The sequence below is a fragment of the Anguilla anguilla genome, chromosome 1 (assembly GCF_013347855.1).
Source record: "Anguilla anguilla isolate fAngAng1 chromosome 1, fAngAng1.pri, whole genome shotgun sequence".
In the NCBI taxonomy this organism is placed as follows: Eukaryota; Metazoa; Chordata; class Actinopteri; order Anguilliformes; family Anguillidae; genus Anguilla; species Anguilla anguilla.
The window spans coordinates 83186315-83207182 of record NC_049201.1 but is presented as its reverse complement, the minus strand read 5'-3'; the positions used below and the strand labels follow the sequence as shown (position 1 = coordinate 83207182).

Genomic DNA, 20868 nt, shown 5'->3' with positions numbered 1-20868 from the left:
TATTTTCACTGAAGATGCTGCCCATCCAAGCCATTCTAAATGACAGTGCAGAATTACTCACACAGCACTTTGAGATTTATATCCTGCAGTGTGATGGTTTTAATGGTGTAACTGTCCTCTGGTCCTCCTGTCTCTGAGGATACAGCTCAATTATTCTTATACCAGGTGTATCTCTGCACTGGTGGGTTGGCATCACTGCTGCAGGTCAGAGTCACTGAACTGCCCCCCACTATTTCACCAGAGGGGTGCACTGATAATAAGATGCTCTGAGGAGGATCTGAAAGAGAAAATAACAGGTCCTGCAGTTTTATATAGATCTCACACTTACCTCAGTTAAAGTATGTTTCCTTTCCTCAATGTTTCCATTATGTCATTTTGTTTGACTGCTATTATTGCAATGCCATCTTTCTTTCAATTTTTAGAATTAACTTAATCCGATATTGTTTCTAAACATAATAACTTCCATTTCCTAATCATTGTCTGCAGGTTGCTCTTCTGCCCAGTTCTCATGTCTTTTAAAGGTACATTATAGTACAACTGCATCACCGCTTTTCAAAATTAGTAACAAATGACGCTCAGTAAAGTTAAATGCATGAGTTTGTCCTCAAATACTCACAAAGAGTCACTGCTGGGGACAGGAGATTCTCATGGCCTCTTACTGCACAGGAGTAGCTGCCTGCATCTCCACTGCTGGCTTTGAACTGAAGGTAGTTATGATTTTCATATTTCTGGGCGGTGTAAAATGGAGATTGTCCATTCTTGTACCAGATGAATGTTTGGCTGCCAGTCAGGTCAGTGCAGGTGATTTTACAGGTTTGTGTCACCCACTCTCCCTCACTCCTTATGTCAGACTTCATTTCAACCTTTACACCTGAGTGAGAAGAAGAAATACAATAACACAATATACTGAGTTATTCAACAAAATTCCACATTGTACAGCACCCACAATAAATGTATGAATGCATATTACTGTAAATGGTCCAGCATTTCATTTCAATTAAAGATTGAAGTCAACTGAGACCCCAAAATCTCAATCTGTCTGATAATGGAATGCTTGTTCTCTGGATTGGCTGGCATAACGTGGTGAAAACATGCAGTCATTCCCCACTCTTTTAAAAATTATTTGGTGGCAGATAATGGGTGATACCGCCAACTACAGGGCATTGTATTATCTCATAAAAAACACGTTTTCAATGCACAAAAATGCCAAGTTACTCACACATGCAAAGCACTGCCTATAACTCATTCATTCAAACTGGCTAAATCTAGGCCTGCCATTAAAAGTATTGATATCAAAATGATGCCAAGTTACTGTACTACAAACCATATAGGCTATCTTGCCTCACCAAAATTAAAGAAGCTCTATTCCAAAGCAATGCTGCCCAATGTTTTCTTAACAAAGAAGGCACTTGACAATTCAGACATGCCTGCGTCTTTTATCATCTGGCAATGTAGCACCTTACGCCTTTGCACTATACAGAGATGTACGATGTTGTGCTTGGACAGCATGGTTGGACAGGCCAATCCGCTTCTTGGGCGGGCCGAATGCTACACTGTATTATTACAATGGAAATGTAGGTATAGAGCCTAGCCAAACAGATATCAGAGGTTTTTGGATAAGGCATTATAATCTGACTGCATGTTCTTCCCCTTTTCAGCTTTAACAGACAGGCTGCAACATTTATAATTATATTCATTGGCTATTTTCACTGAAGATGCTGCCCATCCAAGCCATTCTAAATGACAGTACAGAATTACTCACACAGCACTTTGAGATTTATATCCTGCAGTGTGATGGTTTTAATGGTGTAACTGTCCACTGGTCCTCCTGTCTCTGAGGATAAAATCAGGAAAAAATAGCAACGCTTTAAAAGGGTCCTGTAGCTTTAAGGAAGAGAGGCTCCCTACCGAACGGGTTAGGAAGATTATTCTGGAAAATAGTTAGCCCCGCCCACTCCCAAGGACTTGGTTGAGACTGTCCGTCGCACAGGAGAGAGTGCACAGCAAGAGGGGAGAACGGGAGAGAGAAAAAGACGATCAGAAGTAGAAAATCATAATCATTAATTTAAGCAGTGAACTTAAAGAGCAGCTCCTTAAATGACCCAGGGACCAAATATTTTCCAGATCGCACACTTCATTTTCTTTCCTTGGGATCTTGGCGAGTTTAAATATTACATTTTTACCAAAGTATCGTAACTGTAGCAGCAACACGTGTGCTATTAACTCCGTGTTCCTTGAAAATAGCGTTAGCCACACGTGGCACGTAATATTTTTCAGTTTGCACACTTCCGTTTCTTCCTTTGGGATCTCGGTGAGTTTATATTTTAAATTTAGCTAAAGTATCGCCATTGTAGCACCCACACGTGTGTTATTAAGTCCGCGTTTCCTTGAAAATGGCATTAGCCACACGTGGTATGTATAGCTATTGAGTTTCTCTCACATAAAGTTGAATGTTGTTATTTGAAAGCGTGAATGGCACTGTTATAGTAGTTCTATCATACGTGTATGAATGTGCCATGTAATATGTATATTGTGGCGATCTTGCCTGTGTGTAACTAAATAATTGTTAGCTTGTTAGCGGTTAACTTGTCCCGCTCCGCGATCGTGTAAATACTCGTTTATTTTGAATGTGTGTAGCCTGCTAGGAATCGCTTCCGTAGCGCTAGCAGCCCTCGGGTTTATTCTTTGCACCGTCATGTTTCTGTCATTAGTCAATTAGCCAATCCTGTTGTTGTATTCCCTGCCTGTCTCTGTTTTGCGTGTCTCGTGCTGCTGTTTCCCGCTGTATGTAAATTATCCGACCTTTGTGTGATGTGACGTTAAGGCTGTGTGATTGGTTCGTCCCGTTGCGCCGGGGCAGCCAATCACGGCGAACGGGGTTTGACAAAAGCAGGCTTCGCCCAGCTATGATGGTCAGTCTACGAATTACCGTTTTGAGGAGATGTCACAAATAAAGCGAAGCTCCCCGGGAGCGATTCGAAAACAGCCAAGCCAGTCTCCGTCTCTGCTTCCTTGCGAAATCGCCACATTGGTGTCCGGAAGTGGGATTCAGCTAGCTGAAGTGGAGAAGGCGATCCGAGAGCTGGAAGACAGACTGGGGGTACCGAGGCGGCGGAAGACCGAGGCAGCAGAGACGGCGACGGGCGCCGATCTGCAGAGCTCGGTGGCGCAACGACAGAGGGCCCCCAGACAACCAGACGGAGCCAGTGCTGTTCGACCAACGCACCTGAGGGAAGCTAACGTTAGCACGCCAGCCAGCGCCAGCATGACAACCACCACGGCAGCTAGCACACAGCCGAAGCTAGCCCGGTTCAGTGGAGCAGCACAGTGGGAGACGTACCTAGCCCAGCTGCAGCTGGCTGCCCGTCACTGTGGCTGGAGCGAGAGCCAGACGGCGACGCATCTAGCACTCGCCCTGGAGGGTCCAGCGCTGCAGGTCCTGCTAGACCTCGATGCTGCCGAACAGGGCGATCTGAAGGCACTGACGACGGCCTTGGCAAGGCGTTTCGGCCAGAGGCGGTCAATGCAGAGCAGTCGGGAGAAGCTCAACAGCCGCCGCCGCGAAGGAAAAGAGAGCTGGGGGACCGTGGCTGCAGACGTGCGGCTCCACGCTCGGCAGGGCTACCCGTCCCTCGACTCGGCAGGGCAGGACGAGCTCGCGTTGCACGCCTTCCTCCAGACTCTCTCCCCGGAACGGTTGCGCCAGCACGTCATCCTGACCACGCCCTGCTCCCTAGACGACGCTCTGAAGGAAGTAGAGAGGGCGGAAGACGTTCTCTGCTTGGTTCCAGGGCAGACAACCCGGCCCCGCGTCCGCGAAATCGACTGCTACGAGGAGGAGGAGGAAGTCCGTTGGGCACGCTCACCCCCACAACAGCGGCGACAGCGCCCACCACCAGCACGACGCGGTCGCTGCTATCGCTGCGACGAGCCAGGGCACCTGGCCCGCGACTGCCCAGCACCAGCGCCCAAGCCCCGATCGCCACGGCCGGCGGGAAACGACGCGGGGGGCGGCGCTGTGAGGAAACCGCTGCCCCAAGATCCCATCCTCAACCAGGAGCAGCCTGCTGCGCCTGAAACCAGTTCGGTCCCACTCGCAGAAGCAAATGTTTCATCTGCCTTTGTGAAGGCGGGAACTGAGCAAAGTCGTTCTATTATAAGAGCTGAAAGCAAATTCCAGCCCGCCCTTTTCAGGGCAGGAGAGCAGCCTGCCCTTTTGAGGGCGGAAGAGAAATCCATCCAACAGCGAGTGGGCCGACTGGGAGAGGCGGGCGGGCTATACCTGCATTGTAGGCTGGATGGGCAAGCCTGCTGGGCACTGGTCGACACGGGGGCCACCATCTCCCTGGTGCGACCGGGAACGCTCCCCAACACTGCCTGGTCCTCAACAACCACTCAGCTGCAGTCAGTGACGGGACAGAGGCTCGCCATGCGGGGCAAGAAGATGGTGAGCGTGGAGGTCGGAAACAGAGAGGTGGTGACGCACGAGTTCTGGCTGGCCGACATCAGCGACACGTGCATAATCGGCCTGGATCTGCTGGTCCACTGGGGTGCTACGGTGGACATCGCCAACGCCAGGCTCTCCATCGGTGCCACCACCCTCGCCCTCCACGCCACCCCCAAGAGGAAACGCAGGTCCAGGAGGACCCGTCGCCGAGCAGCCTCAGCCCACCCTCACCAGCCGCCGCCAGCCTCAGCCCACCCTCACCAGCCGCCGCCAGCCTCAGCCCACCCTCACCAGCCGCCGCCCCAGCTAACCAACACAGAGCGTGGCTCGCCTGCCCCACTGTCACAACCTGCGCCCCCCTCTGTCGAGACGGTGAGTGCTGTCCGCGAGCTGTGGCGACGCAGCTGCAGCGGCCTCAACCCTCACCAATGCCAACAGCTTGAACGCTTGCTGAAGGACAATGCAGACCTCTTCGCTGCCCGCGATGAGGAATGCACGCAGACCGAGCTAGTGCAGCACGCCATTGACACTGGTGACGCTGCACCGGTTCGTCTGCGCCCTCACCGGTTGTCACTAGCAAAGCGGCTGGGGGCAGAGGAGAAGGTTAGAGAGATGGCCGCTGCAGGCGTCATTGAGCCCTCCAACAGCCCGTGGGCGGCCCCTGCTGTCCTAGTGCGGAAGAAGAACGGAGAGTGGCGTTTTTGCGTGGACTATCGGCGCCTCAACGCCGTAACGCGCAAAGATGCCTACCCTCTCCCCCGCATCGACGAGGCGCTAGACCACATCGCGGGGTCCAGTTGGTTCTGCTCGCTGGACCTCCGGAGTGGCTACTGGCAGGTCAAAATGGCGGAGGATGCGAAGCCTAAGACCGCCTTCACCATCGGGCAAGGGTTGTGGCAGTTCCGCGTGATGCCGTTTGGACTGTGCAATGCCCCTGCCACGTTCGAGCGGCTGATGGAAAGGGTGCTGTCGGCCGTCCCCCGAAGCTGCTGCGTAGTGTACCTGGACGACCTCCTAGTACATGCCAGTAGCTTCGAGCACGCCCTCGCTAACCTCCACAACGTGCTCGCGGCGATTCGCCGGGCTGGGCTACGGTTGAATCCCCGGAAGTGCCAGCTGCTCCGGAGGGAGACGGCCTTCCTGGGGCACGTTGTGAGTGAGCGAGGGGTAGCCACCGACCCAGCTAAGGTGACTGCTGTGCGGGATTAGCCGACCCCAGCAAATGTAGGCGAGCTGCGCAGCTTCCTGGGGTTGGCGAGCTACTATCGGCGGTTCGTGCGGGGTTTCGCCTCCATTGCCAGTCCCCTCCATCGCCTCACCGACAAGTACCAGCCGTTCATCTGGACCACTGCATGCGCAGAAGCCTTTGCCCGGCTCAGAACGGCTCTCACGGAGGCCCCCGTACTGGCGTATCCCGATGTGCACCGCCCATTCATTGTCGACACCGACGCCAGTAACGTGGAGGTGGGAGCCGTCCTCTCTCAGGAGGACAGCGACGGAGAGAGAGCTGTCGCCTACTACAGCAGTGCCCTGAGCCGGGCAGAGCGGAACTACTGCGTGACCCGCCGAGAGCTGCTGGCCGTAGTCAAGGCACTGAGGCACTTCCGACCCTATCTCCAAGGTAGCCACTTCCGCCTCCGCACTGACCACGCTTCGCTCACCTGGCTCCTAAACTTCAAGCACCCGGAGGGCCAAGTCGCACGGTGGTTAGAAGAGCTACAAGAGTGCGATTTCCAGATCGAGCACAGGGCGGGGCGGCACCACACCAACGCCGACGCTTTGTCCCGCCGTCCCTGTGCTGAGCTGGATTGTCAACACTGCCAGCGACAGGAAGATAAGAGCCAGGTGGAGCTAGCGGTGGCTACCGCTAACATCAGCGAGGCGGGGTGGCTGCCAGTGTCGCAGGAGCAGCTGCGGGAAGGCCAGGAGGCTGACAGCACGCTAAGAAAGGTGAGGGGCTGGCTGGAGGCAGAAACACCGCCGCAGTGGGCTGAGGTCTCGGCTGAGGGGCCCGAGCTCAAGACCTACTACGGGCAAAGGAGGAGCCTTGAGCTGCGGGACGGGCTGCTGTATCGGCGGTGGCAGGCACCCGGGCTTGGAAGCGACCTCCTCCAACTCCTCGTTCCCCGAGCGCTCCGGCCCCAAGTCCTCGGGGTGGTGCATGGCTCGGTGGGGGCGGGCCATTTCGGGAACAGCAAGACCCTGCGACGATTGAGAGGGCGCTTCTACTGGCCTGGGTGCCGCCGGGACGTGGAGCTGCACGTCCACTGCTGCGACTCCTGTACGGCATGCAAGGGGCCTACCAGGCGCTCCCGCGCCCCTCTACAACGCTACGTGGTGGGGGCCCCGATGGAGCGAGTGGGGGTGGACGTCCTCGGCCCCTTCCCTGTCACTGAGGCCGGTAACCGCTATGTGCTTGTGGCTATGGACTACTTTACGAAGTGGCCCGAGGCGTACGCGGTGCCGGACCAAAGTGCTGCAACAACAGCGGGGAAGCTAGTCGAGGAGATGTTTGCCCGTTTCGGGGTCCCCGCCCAACTCCACAGCGACCAGGGGCGAAATTTTGAATCGCGGGTGCTGGCTGAGGTCTGCAGTCGGCTCGGGGTAGCGAAGACCCGCACAACTCCACTCCATCCCCAGAGCGACGGACTGGTTGAACGGTTCAACAAGACCCTGACTGCACAACTCGCTATCCTCGCCAGCCAGCACCAACGAGACTGGGACCGCCACCTGCCCCTGGTCCTGTGGTCCTACCGAACTGCCGTACAGGAGTCCAGCCTCTGCACGCCCGCCGCCCTGATGTTCGGACGGGAGCTCCGGACGCCCGTGGATTTGGTGTTCGGGGCCCCGCCTGAAAGCAGGGAACCAGCCCGTACAGAGGCCTGCTACTTCCGCCAACTGCTGGAACGACTGCGGGTGGCACACGACTTCTCTCGCCAGGCCCAGGACACTGCGGGACTGCGGCAGAAGCGCGCCTACGATCAGCACTGCAAGGGGCAGGCCTTCAAGCCAGGTGATAAAGTGTGGGTCCACTGCCCAGTGCGCAAGAAGGGCCTGTCTCCTAAGCTGCAGTCACATTGGCGTGGGCCTGGCGAGATCTTGGAGCGGCTGAGTGAGGTGACGTATCGCCTGCGCATGCCAAATCGAGGGCGCCTGGTGGTGCTCCACCAAGACCGACTCGCACCTTACCAACCACTCGCCTCCGAAAACGCAGCTGGCGGACAAGGTAGCAGCCCTGTCCCCTCTACACCACCGGCAGCAGAGGAAATGGCACAGCCCACCGCGGGCCGACCTACTCGGAAGCGACGGCTACCGAATTATTTAATCGACTACGAGGTAAATCGCCTAGAAATTGTGGGTCGTCGGGGACTAGCGACCCTTTAGGTGGGGGCTGTGTGGCGATCTTGCCTGTGTGTAACTAAATAATTGTTAGCTTGTTAGCGGTTAACTTGTCCCGCTCCGCGATCGTGTAAATACTCGTTTATTTTGAATGTGTGTAGCCTGCTAGGAATCGCTTCCGTAGCGCTAGCAGCCCTCGGGTTTATTCTTTGCACCGTTATGTTTCTGTCATTAGTCAATTAGCCAATCCTGTTGTTGTATTCCCTGCCTGTCTCTGTTTTGCGTGTCTCGTGCTGCTGTTTCCCGCTGTATGTAAATTATCCGACCTTTGTGTGATGTGACGTTAAGGCTGTGTGATTGGTTCGTCCCGTTGCGCCGGGGCAGCCAATCACGGCGAACGGGGTTTGACAAAAGCAGGCTTCGCCCAGCTATGATGGTCAGTCTACGAATTACCGTTTTGAGGAGATGTCACAAATAAAGCGAAGCTCCCCGGGAGCGATTCGAAAACAGCCAAGCCAGTCTCCGTCTCTGCTTCCTTGCGAAATCGCCACAATATGAATGTGCCCTGCAATAACCTTGTGTTGGAGTTAGCTAATGCAGTACTATTAGAAACCATGCACTAGCACTTAGCTAGTGCACAAAATTGGTGTATATGATGCAGCCGTATCTTCCATTGTGCATGACAATGCAAGAGGGTTAGTTCACATGCATTTAAATGATTTTACAATCAACTAATGATTTACTTGATTGTTAAAGGTTTATTGCCATATATTTATATTGAGTTCATGGTTTAAAAATTATTTGCTATAGTTACATGGAAAATACCTTGATCATAATTCATTATAAATGGTTAAAGAGCGATATAATATTTGATAAAAGGAAACTGTACAGTCGAGCATTTATAAAGAGTACTGTTTGGTTTATTGGTAACACTTTTACACTTTTGAGGTTACAATGATGCCTTAAAGAAAATAACTAAGATTGAGAAAAGTATGCAGTTGTTATAATAGCCTGTTATCATACAGGCTGGGTTTTTTGGATACCCTAGAAGAAACCTGTGAACCTAGGATTCTCTCCCTGACGAGGGAGATGGCGAGCCGACCAATTTGACCAACTTGATTCATCTTCATCCACTTGAGGAAGGACCCCCTGATACCCCTTGTTTCTCCCAGCCCCACTCTGGTGTGGTAGGATTGTGATTGAGAAATTACATAATTTTATTTGATACTTTATTTTTTTTAAAAAGGGTGCACCCAACCAACAAAACTGACTTGAAACTAAGTTGAACTAAACCAGACTGAACAGAAGACATTCAGAACTTAATAGACAGTGAATACAGTTACAACACTCAGGACATTGATATGAAGACAAATTAATGTGGTTGAATGTGATAAGTAAATGCTGGCTTTTTTCATCACACTTTCTTTAATACAGTTTTAACCATTTTGCACTTACTTTCTGGCTCTGGTTGTTCATTGTGTCCATCTCATCATTCATAACCTCTCCTTACGAACCTAGCTTTAACCCGAAAATATTTACCTACTGCTAACTGACCTTTAGGTGGGTTACACAGTCAATAACCCAGAATGTTTTCTGCACTGTGTGAGATGTGGGATATGAGTAAGTGCAGCTCATGTCTACTGAAGACCCCTTTAAGGCACAGATTCTCTCAGGGGTGTAAGTCACTCCCCATCCCCTCTGGCTCAGAACACCTGAAAAATACACACACATACACATGCAGGCACACACCTATCCAGAGAGACACTCTGGTCTATGCAGTGAGACGCTCTGATCTATCCACTGAAACACTCTGGTCAATCCAGTGAGACGCTCTGGTCTATCCAGTGAGACACTCTGGTCAATCCAGTGAGACGCTCTGGTTGTGGGTGTTAGTGGGCTGAACAGAGGAGTAGAGGGGAACTTCACCGGCGTCTCTGTCCGTACCCTGTGTTCCAGTGTGACTCATTGCCATCCCTGAGATGTTGCCAAAAATGGGGCTTTTATTCCCCTGCAGGGTAAAGAAAAGAGGCAGGAGAAGGATGAGAAAGTTCCACAGAAAGGTCCTGTTCATTTCAGTGAGCTCCTCAGAGCTGGAGTGAGCTACTCGCCCCCATTAACGACAAAACATGCATTTAACCAGATATAAAAAAATCAGCTAATGAATCAATGATTCATTTTCAAATACTTGCCATCAGCAGTTCAATATCAACTGAACCAGACATACTTAAAAACATACAGACAAACTTAATACACTTAATACGATTTCTTGTCTCTATCATGACCTGTTTTACAGTGGGTTTTCATAAACTTTTGGAAAGATTGCATTCTGAAGTACTTCTTTCATTCCAAAGCATATATTTGCAATAACCAATAGCAATAAACCACCATCACAACAATAATCTGTGTGTATTTATTCATTGGAAACTGGTGAATACAACACATACAGTAAAAGTCACTCTCCCTGGCTCTCTATGTAATGCACAGATAATTACATGCACATAAGCAGTATTGTACTGTGTAACGTTACTGTCACATACTGCAACCCCTTTTGAGAAAATGAAACTGTCCTTAACAGGGGAATACACATAATTAACTCCTGAAATATTTCCATTAAGCATGTCAACACACACAGAAGATCATAACCTCATACTGTAAATCTGTACATAATCTAATAAACCTTCAAGGTCACATGGCACACACTGCTATGCTTTCTACTTATTTGTAAGAAAGGTTTATTTATTTAGGATCCTCATTAGCAATACACAGGTGCTATATAAATAAATAAATCATGTCTCACGATTACTGTTATAAAGCATTGTGAGTATTAATCAATCTTCATAACTCTAATTATACTGTATTATGAGCAGATTTTAATGTATTATAAGTATATAATGCATTATAGACAGGCATTATAGACAGTGTTAACCACATTTCCGTTTTTGCTTAAAGAATGCATTATGCATTATCAAAATTATATTACATCCGTTGATAAATACATGTATGCATATATGCAGACTGATTTCATTAACTCACCCGCCTGTCCCCTTCTGTCTCATTTGTTGATTTTCTCCTCCTGATTATTCAGAGAAGAAAGAAAAATAAAAAGTAAATCTACCTTCAGACAAATCTTTAAACAGCCCCCTCTTGTATAAAGAGCATTTTGCTTTTATTTGAATGATGTGTATTGCTGAGGCAATAGTGCCCATGTATGTGTATATTTATTATTGTTCAGATGTCATTTGTTTACAGGAAATGAGCCTGAGTTATAAGAGGTTTCTTCCTGCCCAATAAATGTAGTTCTGCTTTATTCAAACCAACACTGGAGCTCATGGGCAAATTGTTGCGCTTGACAAGACTTTGTTATGATCTGTAACTGTCCACATTATTCATATTAAGAACAAGCTTTAAGGGGATTCTGTTACCCCATCATACAGGTTTGATAAACTAATTGGGACACTAAAACGCATCAGTCAGAGTTTATAAAATTGACATCTCAATAAAACAAGATGTCTAATAATGCAGTGGTCTAAGCACTAATCAGACATTAGAGGGGGGAGTATGGCATCAGCATGATGTAACGTAGCTAATGCTTGACAAAAACATTCCACAAAAATGTACACTCGTTTTAAACTATGAGTCTAAATCAGACATACAGTAATTCACACTGGAGTGACTACAAACCGACTCATTTACAACCACGTACCTCAGGCACACACACAGAAACACAAGAGCCAAAATTTCAGCGACTCCCACAGCTGCAGCCACGATCAGTGACTGACCTCCTAAGCAAAGTCAGAGAGATGTAGCCCTGTCAGTTATGATATAGCAGTGCTCATTTCACAACATGCCTCACCAAGGTCCTTAATAAGAAAGTTTATAAATGTTTAAACACACCTCTTATATGCCTACCTTTACTAGAAATTTCTGTACATTTGAATTTTACTGAATTCAATGCTGGCATCATGATACTTTTAGTTACACTGCTCATCATCATTATCTACCATGATCCGGTTCGGATTGTAGCACCAATGTTATGATCAGCATTGCTTTGTAGCCACTGGATCACAATCAGCGTCAGATAAAACATTTTATCAAATATGTTCTGGTCCTACCTTGCACTGTGACCAGTAGAGCAGAAGCATTCTGAGCTCCAAGTCTGTTCTGTGCCTCACAGTAGTATTCTCCTCTGTTCCAGGATCTAAAGTTAGAAAAGATCAAACTCTGTCCAGATCCTGCCTGCCAGTCTCCACTGTCATTCTTCTTAACCCAGGTGTAGTTCTGCACTGGTGGGTTGGCATCACTGCTGCAGGTCAGAGTCACTGAACTGCCCTCCACTATTTCACCAGAGGGGCTCACTGATACTGAGACGCTCTTAGGAGGATCTGAAAGAGAAAATAACAGGTCTTGCAGTTTTAAAGAAAAGTCACACTGTGGTATTCTTGGGAGCATCTAAAATCACAAGAAAAATGTGTTAAATTCCATATATTTTCTCACTCACTGTGTTCCATCTCAAAACACTAGTAGAGACATTAATTTCAAAGTAATGTTTATAATGGAACTGAAATCTCACAATGTGATGTAGAGGGGTGGTGTGGTTAGGGCGCCATCTGCAGGCAGAGTGGGAGCAGTATAGCTGGCCTACAACCAGGCCTGTTTGCAGTTACATTTGATTGGTAATGGTTTATATGCTCTGCCTGCAGTGAGACCGGGGTGCTGGAATGAGAGACGCACGCGGGAGCGGCATGCCATCTAATCCCCGTCCTTATCGTCTGTGTTTTGTTTTGTTTTGTTTTTGTTTCCGTGTTTTTGGTATCGAGCGCACAATAAAGCCTTGGTGCCTCTAACAACGACAGATTGTGTGGTTTGTGGGGAAAAGGACTGCAGAACCTGTTACAATAAAAAATGAACTGGATATACTGTAGATTTGTATGGTAGTTGGAAAATGACACAACAGAATCAAGTTTTCAAAAGTGACAGCAGTATTTAGATATGTCTTTTTGGCATGTTCATTAATAATGATAACTTCATTTTTTAAAGTTGAACAGCTGCATGTGATACCTTTTTTGCCCTTTGCAAACTCAAAATGACTACACGTTTTACCTAAGACATGTCAGTATGATCAGACTCATCACTGTGTGATAATGTAATTATATTTGATTTCTCCTCCACTGGCCAGTGTGACTGCTTTACTCAGTGTCTTACTGCTGTGAAGTTGCCCAAAGACCCTCAGGAGATATTGACTTTCTGCTCTGTGTGTCTGAAGCTGAGATGCACTGATAAACTCACACTGCACATCAAGACGTTTAGGAGGAGATCTGTTTGTCCCAATCCCATTCTCTGCCGCACAGTAGTATTCTCCTGCATCCTGCAGTGTGATGGTTTTAATGGTGTAACTGTCCTCTGGTCCTCCTGTCTCTGAGGATACAGCTCTATTATTCTTATACCAGGTGTATCTCTGCACTGGTGGGTTGGCATCGCTGCTGCAGGTCAGAGTCACTGAACTGCCCTCCACTATTTCACCAGAGGGGGGCACTGATACTGAGGTGCTCTTAGGAGAATCTGAAAGAGATAATTACAGGTCCTGCAGTTTCATATAGATCTCACACTTACCTCAGTTAAAATATGTTTCCTTTTCCTAAATGTTACGTCATTTTGCTTGACTGCTATTATTGCAATGCCATCTTTCTTTCAATTTTTAGAATTAACGTAATCCAATATCATTTCTAAACATAATAACTTCCATTTCCTAATCATTTTCTGCAGATTGCTCTTCTGTCCTGTTCTCATGTCTTTTAAAGGTACATTAAAATATAACTGCATCACCGCTTTTTCAAAATGAGTAACAAATGAGACTGAAATAAATGAGTTTGTCCTCCAATACTCACAGAGAGTCACAGCTGGGGACGGGAGATTCTCATGACCTCTCAGTGCACAGGAGTAGCTGCCTGTATTTCCACTACTGGTTTTGAACTGAAGGTAGTCATCTTGTTGATATTTCTTGTCGGTGTTTTGCAGAAATTGTCCATTGTTGTACCAGATGAATGTTTGGCTGCCAGTCAGGTCAGTGCAGGTGATTTTACAGGTTAGTGTCACCCTCACTCCCTCACTCACTTTGATAGATGTTATTTCAATCATTACACCTGAGTGAGAAGAAGAAATACAATACCACAATATACTTATTCAACTTATTCTTATGAGTTATTCAACAAAATTCCACATTGTACGGCACCCACAATAAATGTATTAATGCATATTACTGTAAATGGTCCAACTTTTCATTTCAATTAAAGATTGAAGTCAACTGAGACCCCAAAATCTCAATCTGTCTGATAATGGAATGCTTTTTCTCTCAGAAGAATTAGTTCTTGTGCATAAATGAATGTAAAATACACAAATGTGACCTCAAACACTCACATCTCACACTGAGAGTCACGGCGGGGGAAACAAGATGCTGATTGCCTCTTACAGCACAAGAGTATCTGCCAGTATCTTCACTTCTGGCTGTGAATGTAAGGTTTCTATAGGACTGGGAGAACCTGTAGTCGCCAGTCAGAAGTTGCTCATTCTTGTACCAGATGAAGCTGTTGCCCAGCCAAGTGCAGGTTGCTCTACAGGTCAGTTCCACTGTCTCTCCCACTGACACTGTGTCTGAATTTATTTCCACCTTCACACCTGGGTGAAGGAACAAAATGCAGAAAGAAAAACATCCGGTTATTCAACCATCCTCTCACCCTCTTCTGCTCCTCCCTCAAAACCAGGTAAACTGTACTTATTGTTACAATATACATTCAATAAAAGTGATACATTGATATTACACATTCATAAAGACATCGTCATAACAACAGTGCTTTGTAAAATCCGTCTTACGTTGTTATGAAATATTCGGTTGTCATTCCATTTTAAATTACTAACGCTGGTTCTGCGATAGGGGATGAATCCCACATGGGGGCCCCCTGGTGGCCACGGGGGCCCTAAGCAGCCGCTTAGTTCGCTTATGCCTTGGGCCGGCCCTGCATGCATTATTTCCCAGTAAAACAGAAGGTGGGCAGACACTCACATTTCACATTGACTGCAGGGGAAGTGACTCCTCCTGCAGCACAGGAGTAGAGATCTGTATCATCAGTGCTGGCTACATTAAGGGAGTATTCATTTTGATAGGGCACAACTTTTCCATTCTTGTTCCAGGTAAAGGTTGGGCTGCCACTCAAAGTGCAGGTGCTGCTACAGGTCAGTGTTACACTCTGTGCCTCATTCTCTGTCACTTTCACCTGAAGACCTGCACACAAGAATCAACATGATAAAAAGACCATTCTGTTTCTATTAGAAAATAATTAGGAGTATTGCCAGTTAATAGTTAAAAAGCCAGTTTAGAATTACCTGTAACTGTCAATAAGACTCCAGGACGACCAAAATATTTTCCATGATCATGGTCGGTCAGGAACCTGAAGCGATATATTGCAGAATCCCTTTCTTTCAGTTGCTTTATTCTGAAAGTGCAGTCACTGTACTTATCCCCCAGGTACTCCACACGGTGAGTGTACTCTGGGTCCTTGGACAGGTCCTCAGGCTCCTGTGCTGCCTTCCATTGAATAAACCATAATGTTTTCTGCACTGGGCCAGATGTGGGATATGAGTAAGTGCAGCTCATGTTAACTGAAGACCCCTTTAAGGCACAGATTCTCTCAGGGGTGTAAGTCACTCCCCATTCCCTTTCCCCATGGCTCAGCACACCTGAAAAACACACACACACACACGCACACACACACATACATACACACACACGCACACACACAAATACACACACACACACACACACACACACAAATTGAAAACACAGATGTGTTGGCAACATGACAGATAAGGGATTCAATTAACAAAACTTTAAAACTACTGCACCTAACTTACATAGTACATCAATAATTTGTGGAGCCCTTGATATGTTCTGGAGGCAGGGTGATATCTGTGGTTGGTTTTGCTAATATAATTTTGGACCTTCCAATAATATATATATATATATATTATATTTATATAGTTGTTTTTTCAGTGATATAAGAATTTGCAGGTTCAAACAAATTAACTGCATAATCTTTTGTCCCTCTGTTAGCTATTTTAATACTAACTGACATCAGTAGATGGCAGTAGCCGCCAATAAATGTGAGATTCGCAGGTACAGGAAATCTTGCTTAGTAGCTAGCTTTGTTAAAAAGTAGCATTATGCCAAGCAAGTTAAGAGTGAGTGTCTGGGTACACTCTCGGCTGAAAACTGTTATGTTTTGCTAACAGTGAAAATTAACTGCTTTTATCAAAATATGTGGCACCAAAATACTTTTTATCCATTCCAAGAATGCAACATGCACAGCCAACAGCTCCGATCATTTTGCAAAGGCACAGATATTTATATCATGCCTCTGTCTCAGTTTTAAAGCAGGGTGTGAAGAGGAACTTCTAAGTTCTCTCTTTGTTCCCCTCTCTCTTCAGATGAGAAATGTTGCACTACTCTAAACTAATGTACTGTAGAACATTATTTTATAGAAATTATCTACATTCCTTAAAGCAATTTAAATGTATTCACTTTTGCTTCTGATTGAGACAATGAAGGGAGACTAATAAGTAGGAACACATGCTGATAAATACTTTATATGTAGACTGAAACATCAGAACTACATTTGGAAAAAAAACACAAACAATTTACCTGACACAGAGAGGATGATTACCAACAAGGTATTGAAGAGCATGGCTGCATCAGATTGAAAATATTTATCCAAATACACATATACAGGTCTTGATTATTATTTACACTGTGAAAATGAACAGCACAAACAAAGACTGTCAGAGTATTCTCTTAATTTGCAGAAATACCAGAATAACAATTACTACACAAGCACACACAGTGAGTTAATATGCTGATAATGCCTAAAAATGCTCTGGGTTTTATGAAGAGCTCACAAAGATTCCAGAAAGCAGAGACTCAAACAGCATTTTACTTGATGAATGATATTTGTATGGAAGAAGCAGCAATCATTTCTAGTCAGAAAATGCATTTTATTTTATATTTGATTCAAGTTTAATCTTCTTGCACCACAAAATATCATGATGTAGTTTTGACTGAATGAAATAATATGATTATACACTTACCAGGAGAGAGTTCTGATCTGGCCTCAGTGGTTTGTTAATGTGCCATTAGTATTAAACAGCCTTGCAGACAGAGCAGTGTGGCTGAATATGATCGCAAATAAAATGCTTCACACTAAATATAAAAGTAGAATGTATTACAGATCTGACTCACTTCCTGAATGTCATACTCATTTTAGATTTTATCATATACAAACATTTGAATAAAATATACAGAGTCGTTTGCTTTGTGTCTGGACTGGAACAGTAGTGCCTTTTCAAAAAGACTGGGTAATTCTCATTTCTTTGCCCCCACTGTATTATTGAAATTCAGATGTCAATAATTATGTTGATTTTTGCACATTACGCTTATAAAATAAACATAACTACTATGTTTACAAAAATGATTCTGGATTACAACACGAACTGATGCTACGATCTGAGGCTTTGCCAATTCCAATACATCCATCTATCCATCCATTATCTACACCCGCTTATCCTGAGCTGGAGCTGGTGCTGGAGCCTATCCAAGCATGCATTGGGCGAGAGGCAGGAATATACTCTGGTCAGGCTGCCAATCTATCGCAGGGAACACACACCATTCACTCACACATTCATACCTATGGGCAATTTAGAGTCTCCATTTGGCCTATTTGCATGTTTTTGGACCGTGGGAGGCAACCGGAGTACCCGGAGGTACATGCAAGCTCCAGACAGAAAGGCCCCAACCTGAGATTCGAACCCAGAGCCTTCTTGCTGTGAGGCGACAGTACTACCCACTGCACCACCGTGCCACCCCTATTCCAATACATGTACAGTAGAGGTTAATATAAAAGTGACTGTAAAAGGTGTGATAGGCATCAGGCACAGGTAATCACTGATACATTCAGGAGCCCTATACAAAATCCATTACCTAAACCAGATTATTTCATTCAGATTAGTAAAAGATCTTCCAAGAAATTGATCTGAAATGTACATACAGGACTTCCCTATTTTACTAACTGCCCCATCTACAAGTAGATTGAATGTATTGCATCCATCTATCCATCCTAGGTAAATTTTACTGCCACAAACAGCATACTTTACCATTGCTACCATACGTAGCTCAGTCGTGTTTCATGCATCGGATTTTTGACATGAAGCCGAAACATCAACAAAACGTTGCTGTAACTTAGCCTATAACCCGCTTATTAACATAAAGATTGCACACACTGTACTTTCACTGAAGATGAAAGGAGTGGACAGACGTAGTTTTTGTATCTTTGTGTATCGCAGCAGTGCAGTATGGTGGTTTGGGGGTCCAGAGTGTGGCTCTGGGAGCTCTGAGGTTGCAGTTTCTATCCCCAACTGGAGCACTGCTCTGGGGCCCCAAAGCGGGTACTGTGAGGTGCCCCTGCTTGGCTCTTTTGTGCAGAGGAGAAGCAGGCATAGCTGTGGGTGAAGTTGCCTAATTTCAGATGAGTGCCACCCTGACCACAGACAGTGGAGGAAGTTAAAATGCCGCTCACTTCCTGCAGCCTGTTCTATTCTTTATTTTATTTCACATCTCAGTTCAGTGTCCAGTGCTGCTGCACTGTTTCTGTGGTTGGTGTTCATGCGACCTTTTAGAACTCTGGCTTTGCTTTGCCTGTTATACAGTCCTTCATGCACATAATTAGTTGCATTTCAATGCTGTTATTTCATAAAGATGACTTTTACTACATAAAACATATTGTATAGTATTATTATAGAATCTTTCACAGAGATGAACTTGATCCCCACATGTGAACTAAATGGAATGCAGGCAAAACATGATGGCCATACGAAGAAAATAATGATAATATTTTTCAGAACAGAGGTTTGAGGTTCACAGTGTTTTACAATGCTCAAATAATCTGTAATATATTGATACACAGAAAAAAAAACAATGTATGTAAAGAAAACAAATAAAATATGCATTCTTTCAAATACCTAAAACCAGACAGAAACATAAATATGGCCTCAATACAACAAGGCAATGTAAAATTAAGTACTAAAACACTGTTTTGAAAACATCTAAGAATTTACCTTTAAAAGTGACTTGAGTTTGGAGATTATAATCTGCGCAGACTATAATACAATATGAGACTGTAATATCTTCAGACAGGGGTCTGGAGGACTATACAAAGGAGACACTCACACACACACACACACACACACATTATTTCAAGAATAAAATTTAGTTTCACAAAAGTTGAAATGATGGCAAAATCTATTCTTCAGGAATAGAGCACACCAGTAAATGCAGTTAATTTACAGTTCTGTGCATGTCATAAAGCCAAATAACTCTACTCATCTCTGTTGCAGAGCTGAGCATGAACAGGAACTTCAGATTAATCCTATGCTCTATATTTCACAATCGTATGCTATACATTTCACAGCAGATGTGTGTTAAAAAACAAATGTAAAAAGATTCTGCTCAGCCTAGAATCTCTGAACCAAATTCAAATTCAAAATAACTTTATGTATGCGTTAGGAACTTCATTTGTGTAAAAGTGTCAGTGCATACACAATACATAACCGGACAAATGACAAACACAGATTAGACAACATACAAGTGTAGCTTAAAACAGTTAAAGATGTCCGCCAGTAGGGCATCTAAACAATATATGTGTATGTAAGATTTAGATACCCATTTTCTGTAACATATGTCTTTAATTTTTTGCTTTCCCTGTCTAATGAGTTAAACAGGTTACATGAAATTATAGAAATTCTAAATAGATTTTCGCTTCTGATAGATATTGTAACCCCTGTAAACTGGCATTAATAAGCAGAACTGAAGTAACTAAATTTTGTACCTTAGGCAGAGAGAAGAGCTTACAAAAATACTGTTGAGGTTGTTTGGAGCATGGCTGCATCGGCCTGAACATATATATAAAAAACATAACTTATATTATTGCCTTTTGTTTTTTAAGCCATAACCAAAATTCCACAAAAAAATCACTGATATTCAGCGTTTAACAGATAGCATGGAAAGTAATAAAATTAAGAGTTACTTTCAGTATGCAATGATATATATAAATATATATATATTTTTTTAAATTTTATTTTACATAATTTTAATTTTAAGAAAGCTAATTTACTGTTTTAACAAATGCTGTGCATGTTTTCCCCACTGGTCACATAGCCACCTTTCAGCAGTGAGAGAGACTGACCTCCATTAGGATCACTAGATTAGCACAGAATAAAGCATTCGCAGTAATCCGTAGATCAGAGAACAACAACACTGTACTTAAATTTCTCCACAGTTTAAAAAAATGCAATAAATGTAAGCGTGCAAAAATCAAAGACGTCTTCTTTGATTCTCTCTTTGAGGCACTCTACTGAATCATATACATTATTTTACAACTCAATGAAAAAATGTGCTAACAGCCATTAAGAATAAAGCAGGGCTATATCGCGCACTTACGCTGGTAGAGGAGGTGTGATCTTAATGGTTTTCAAACTGTCTGAAACAGCCTTGCTGACAGACTCATATTTCTGAACATGGCAGACTGACTGTGATGAATGCAAAGCTTTAAGAATAATTGTTTCTATTTGTAAACATTATTACATTTTTATTTAACCAGGAGATTATTGTTGAATTTAAAAACTCTTTTTTAAGAGTGTCCTGGCCAAGACAGGCAGTAGCTCATGCAGTTTAACATGGTTGCAGAATGACAATATAAAATCAAATTATAGACAACAAAGATTATTTTCCAAGAATGCAAATTCACTGTGTAATTTGACATATTGGTACACAATAATGAATATAAAAACATTAAAGAGCTACATGAGCATCACAGCTGTGTAAAATATGTTAACAGTAGTTTAAAAGCCAGAAAAAAGAGGGAACCATGTTCCAATGCATATGACAATATTTTGCTGCTGTAGCCTAGCCTATAACCCCCAGATCAACATAAAGATTGCACTTACTTTCGCAGAAGATGTAAGGAGCACACAGGTGTAGTTAT

General features: G+C 44.9%; 2 protein-coding genes and 1 long non-coding RNA gene across 3 annotated transcripts in view; 1 reads left to right on the top strand and 2 right to left on the bottom strand.

Moving 5' to 3' along the window:
• Nucleotides 1–20868, bottom strand: part of LOC118232142 (basement membrane-specific heparan sulfate proteoglycan core protein-like) — a 1449502-nt gene that overhangs the window by 983918 nt on the left and 444716 nt on the right. The window lies entirely within an intron of this gene.
• LOC118232474 lies at nt 1965–9022 on the top strand. The gene is made up of 2 exons (XR_004766309.1): nt 1965–2311; nt 8812–9022. It is a non-coding gene; the product is annotated as an uncharacterized LOC118232474 (long non-coding RNA).
• The window catches only part of LOC118232256, a 333592-nt gene continuing 326015 nt past the window's right edge, over nt 13292–20868 (bottom strand). Inside the window, exon 4 of the transcript XR_004766239.1 lies at nt 13292–13345. The gene's annotated coding sequence lies outside the window, so the exon portion shown is untranslated. The remainder of the gene's footprint in view (nt 13346–20868) is intronic.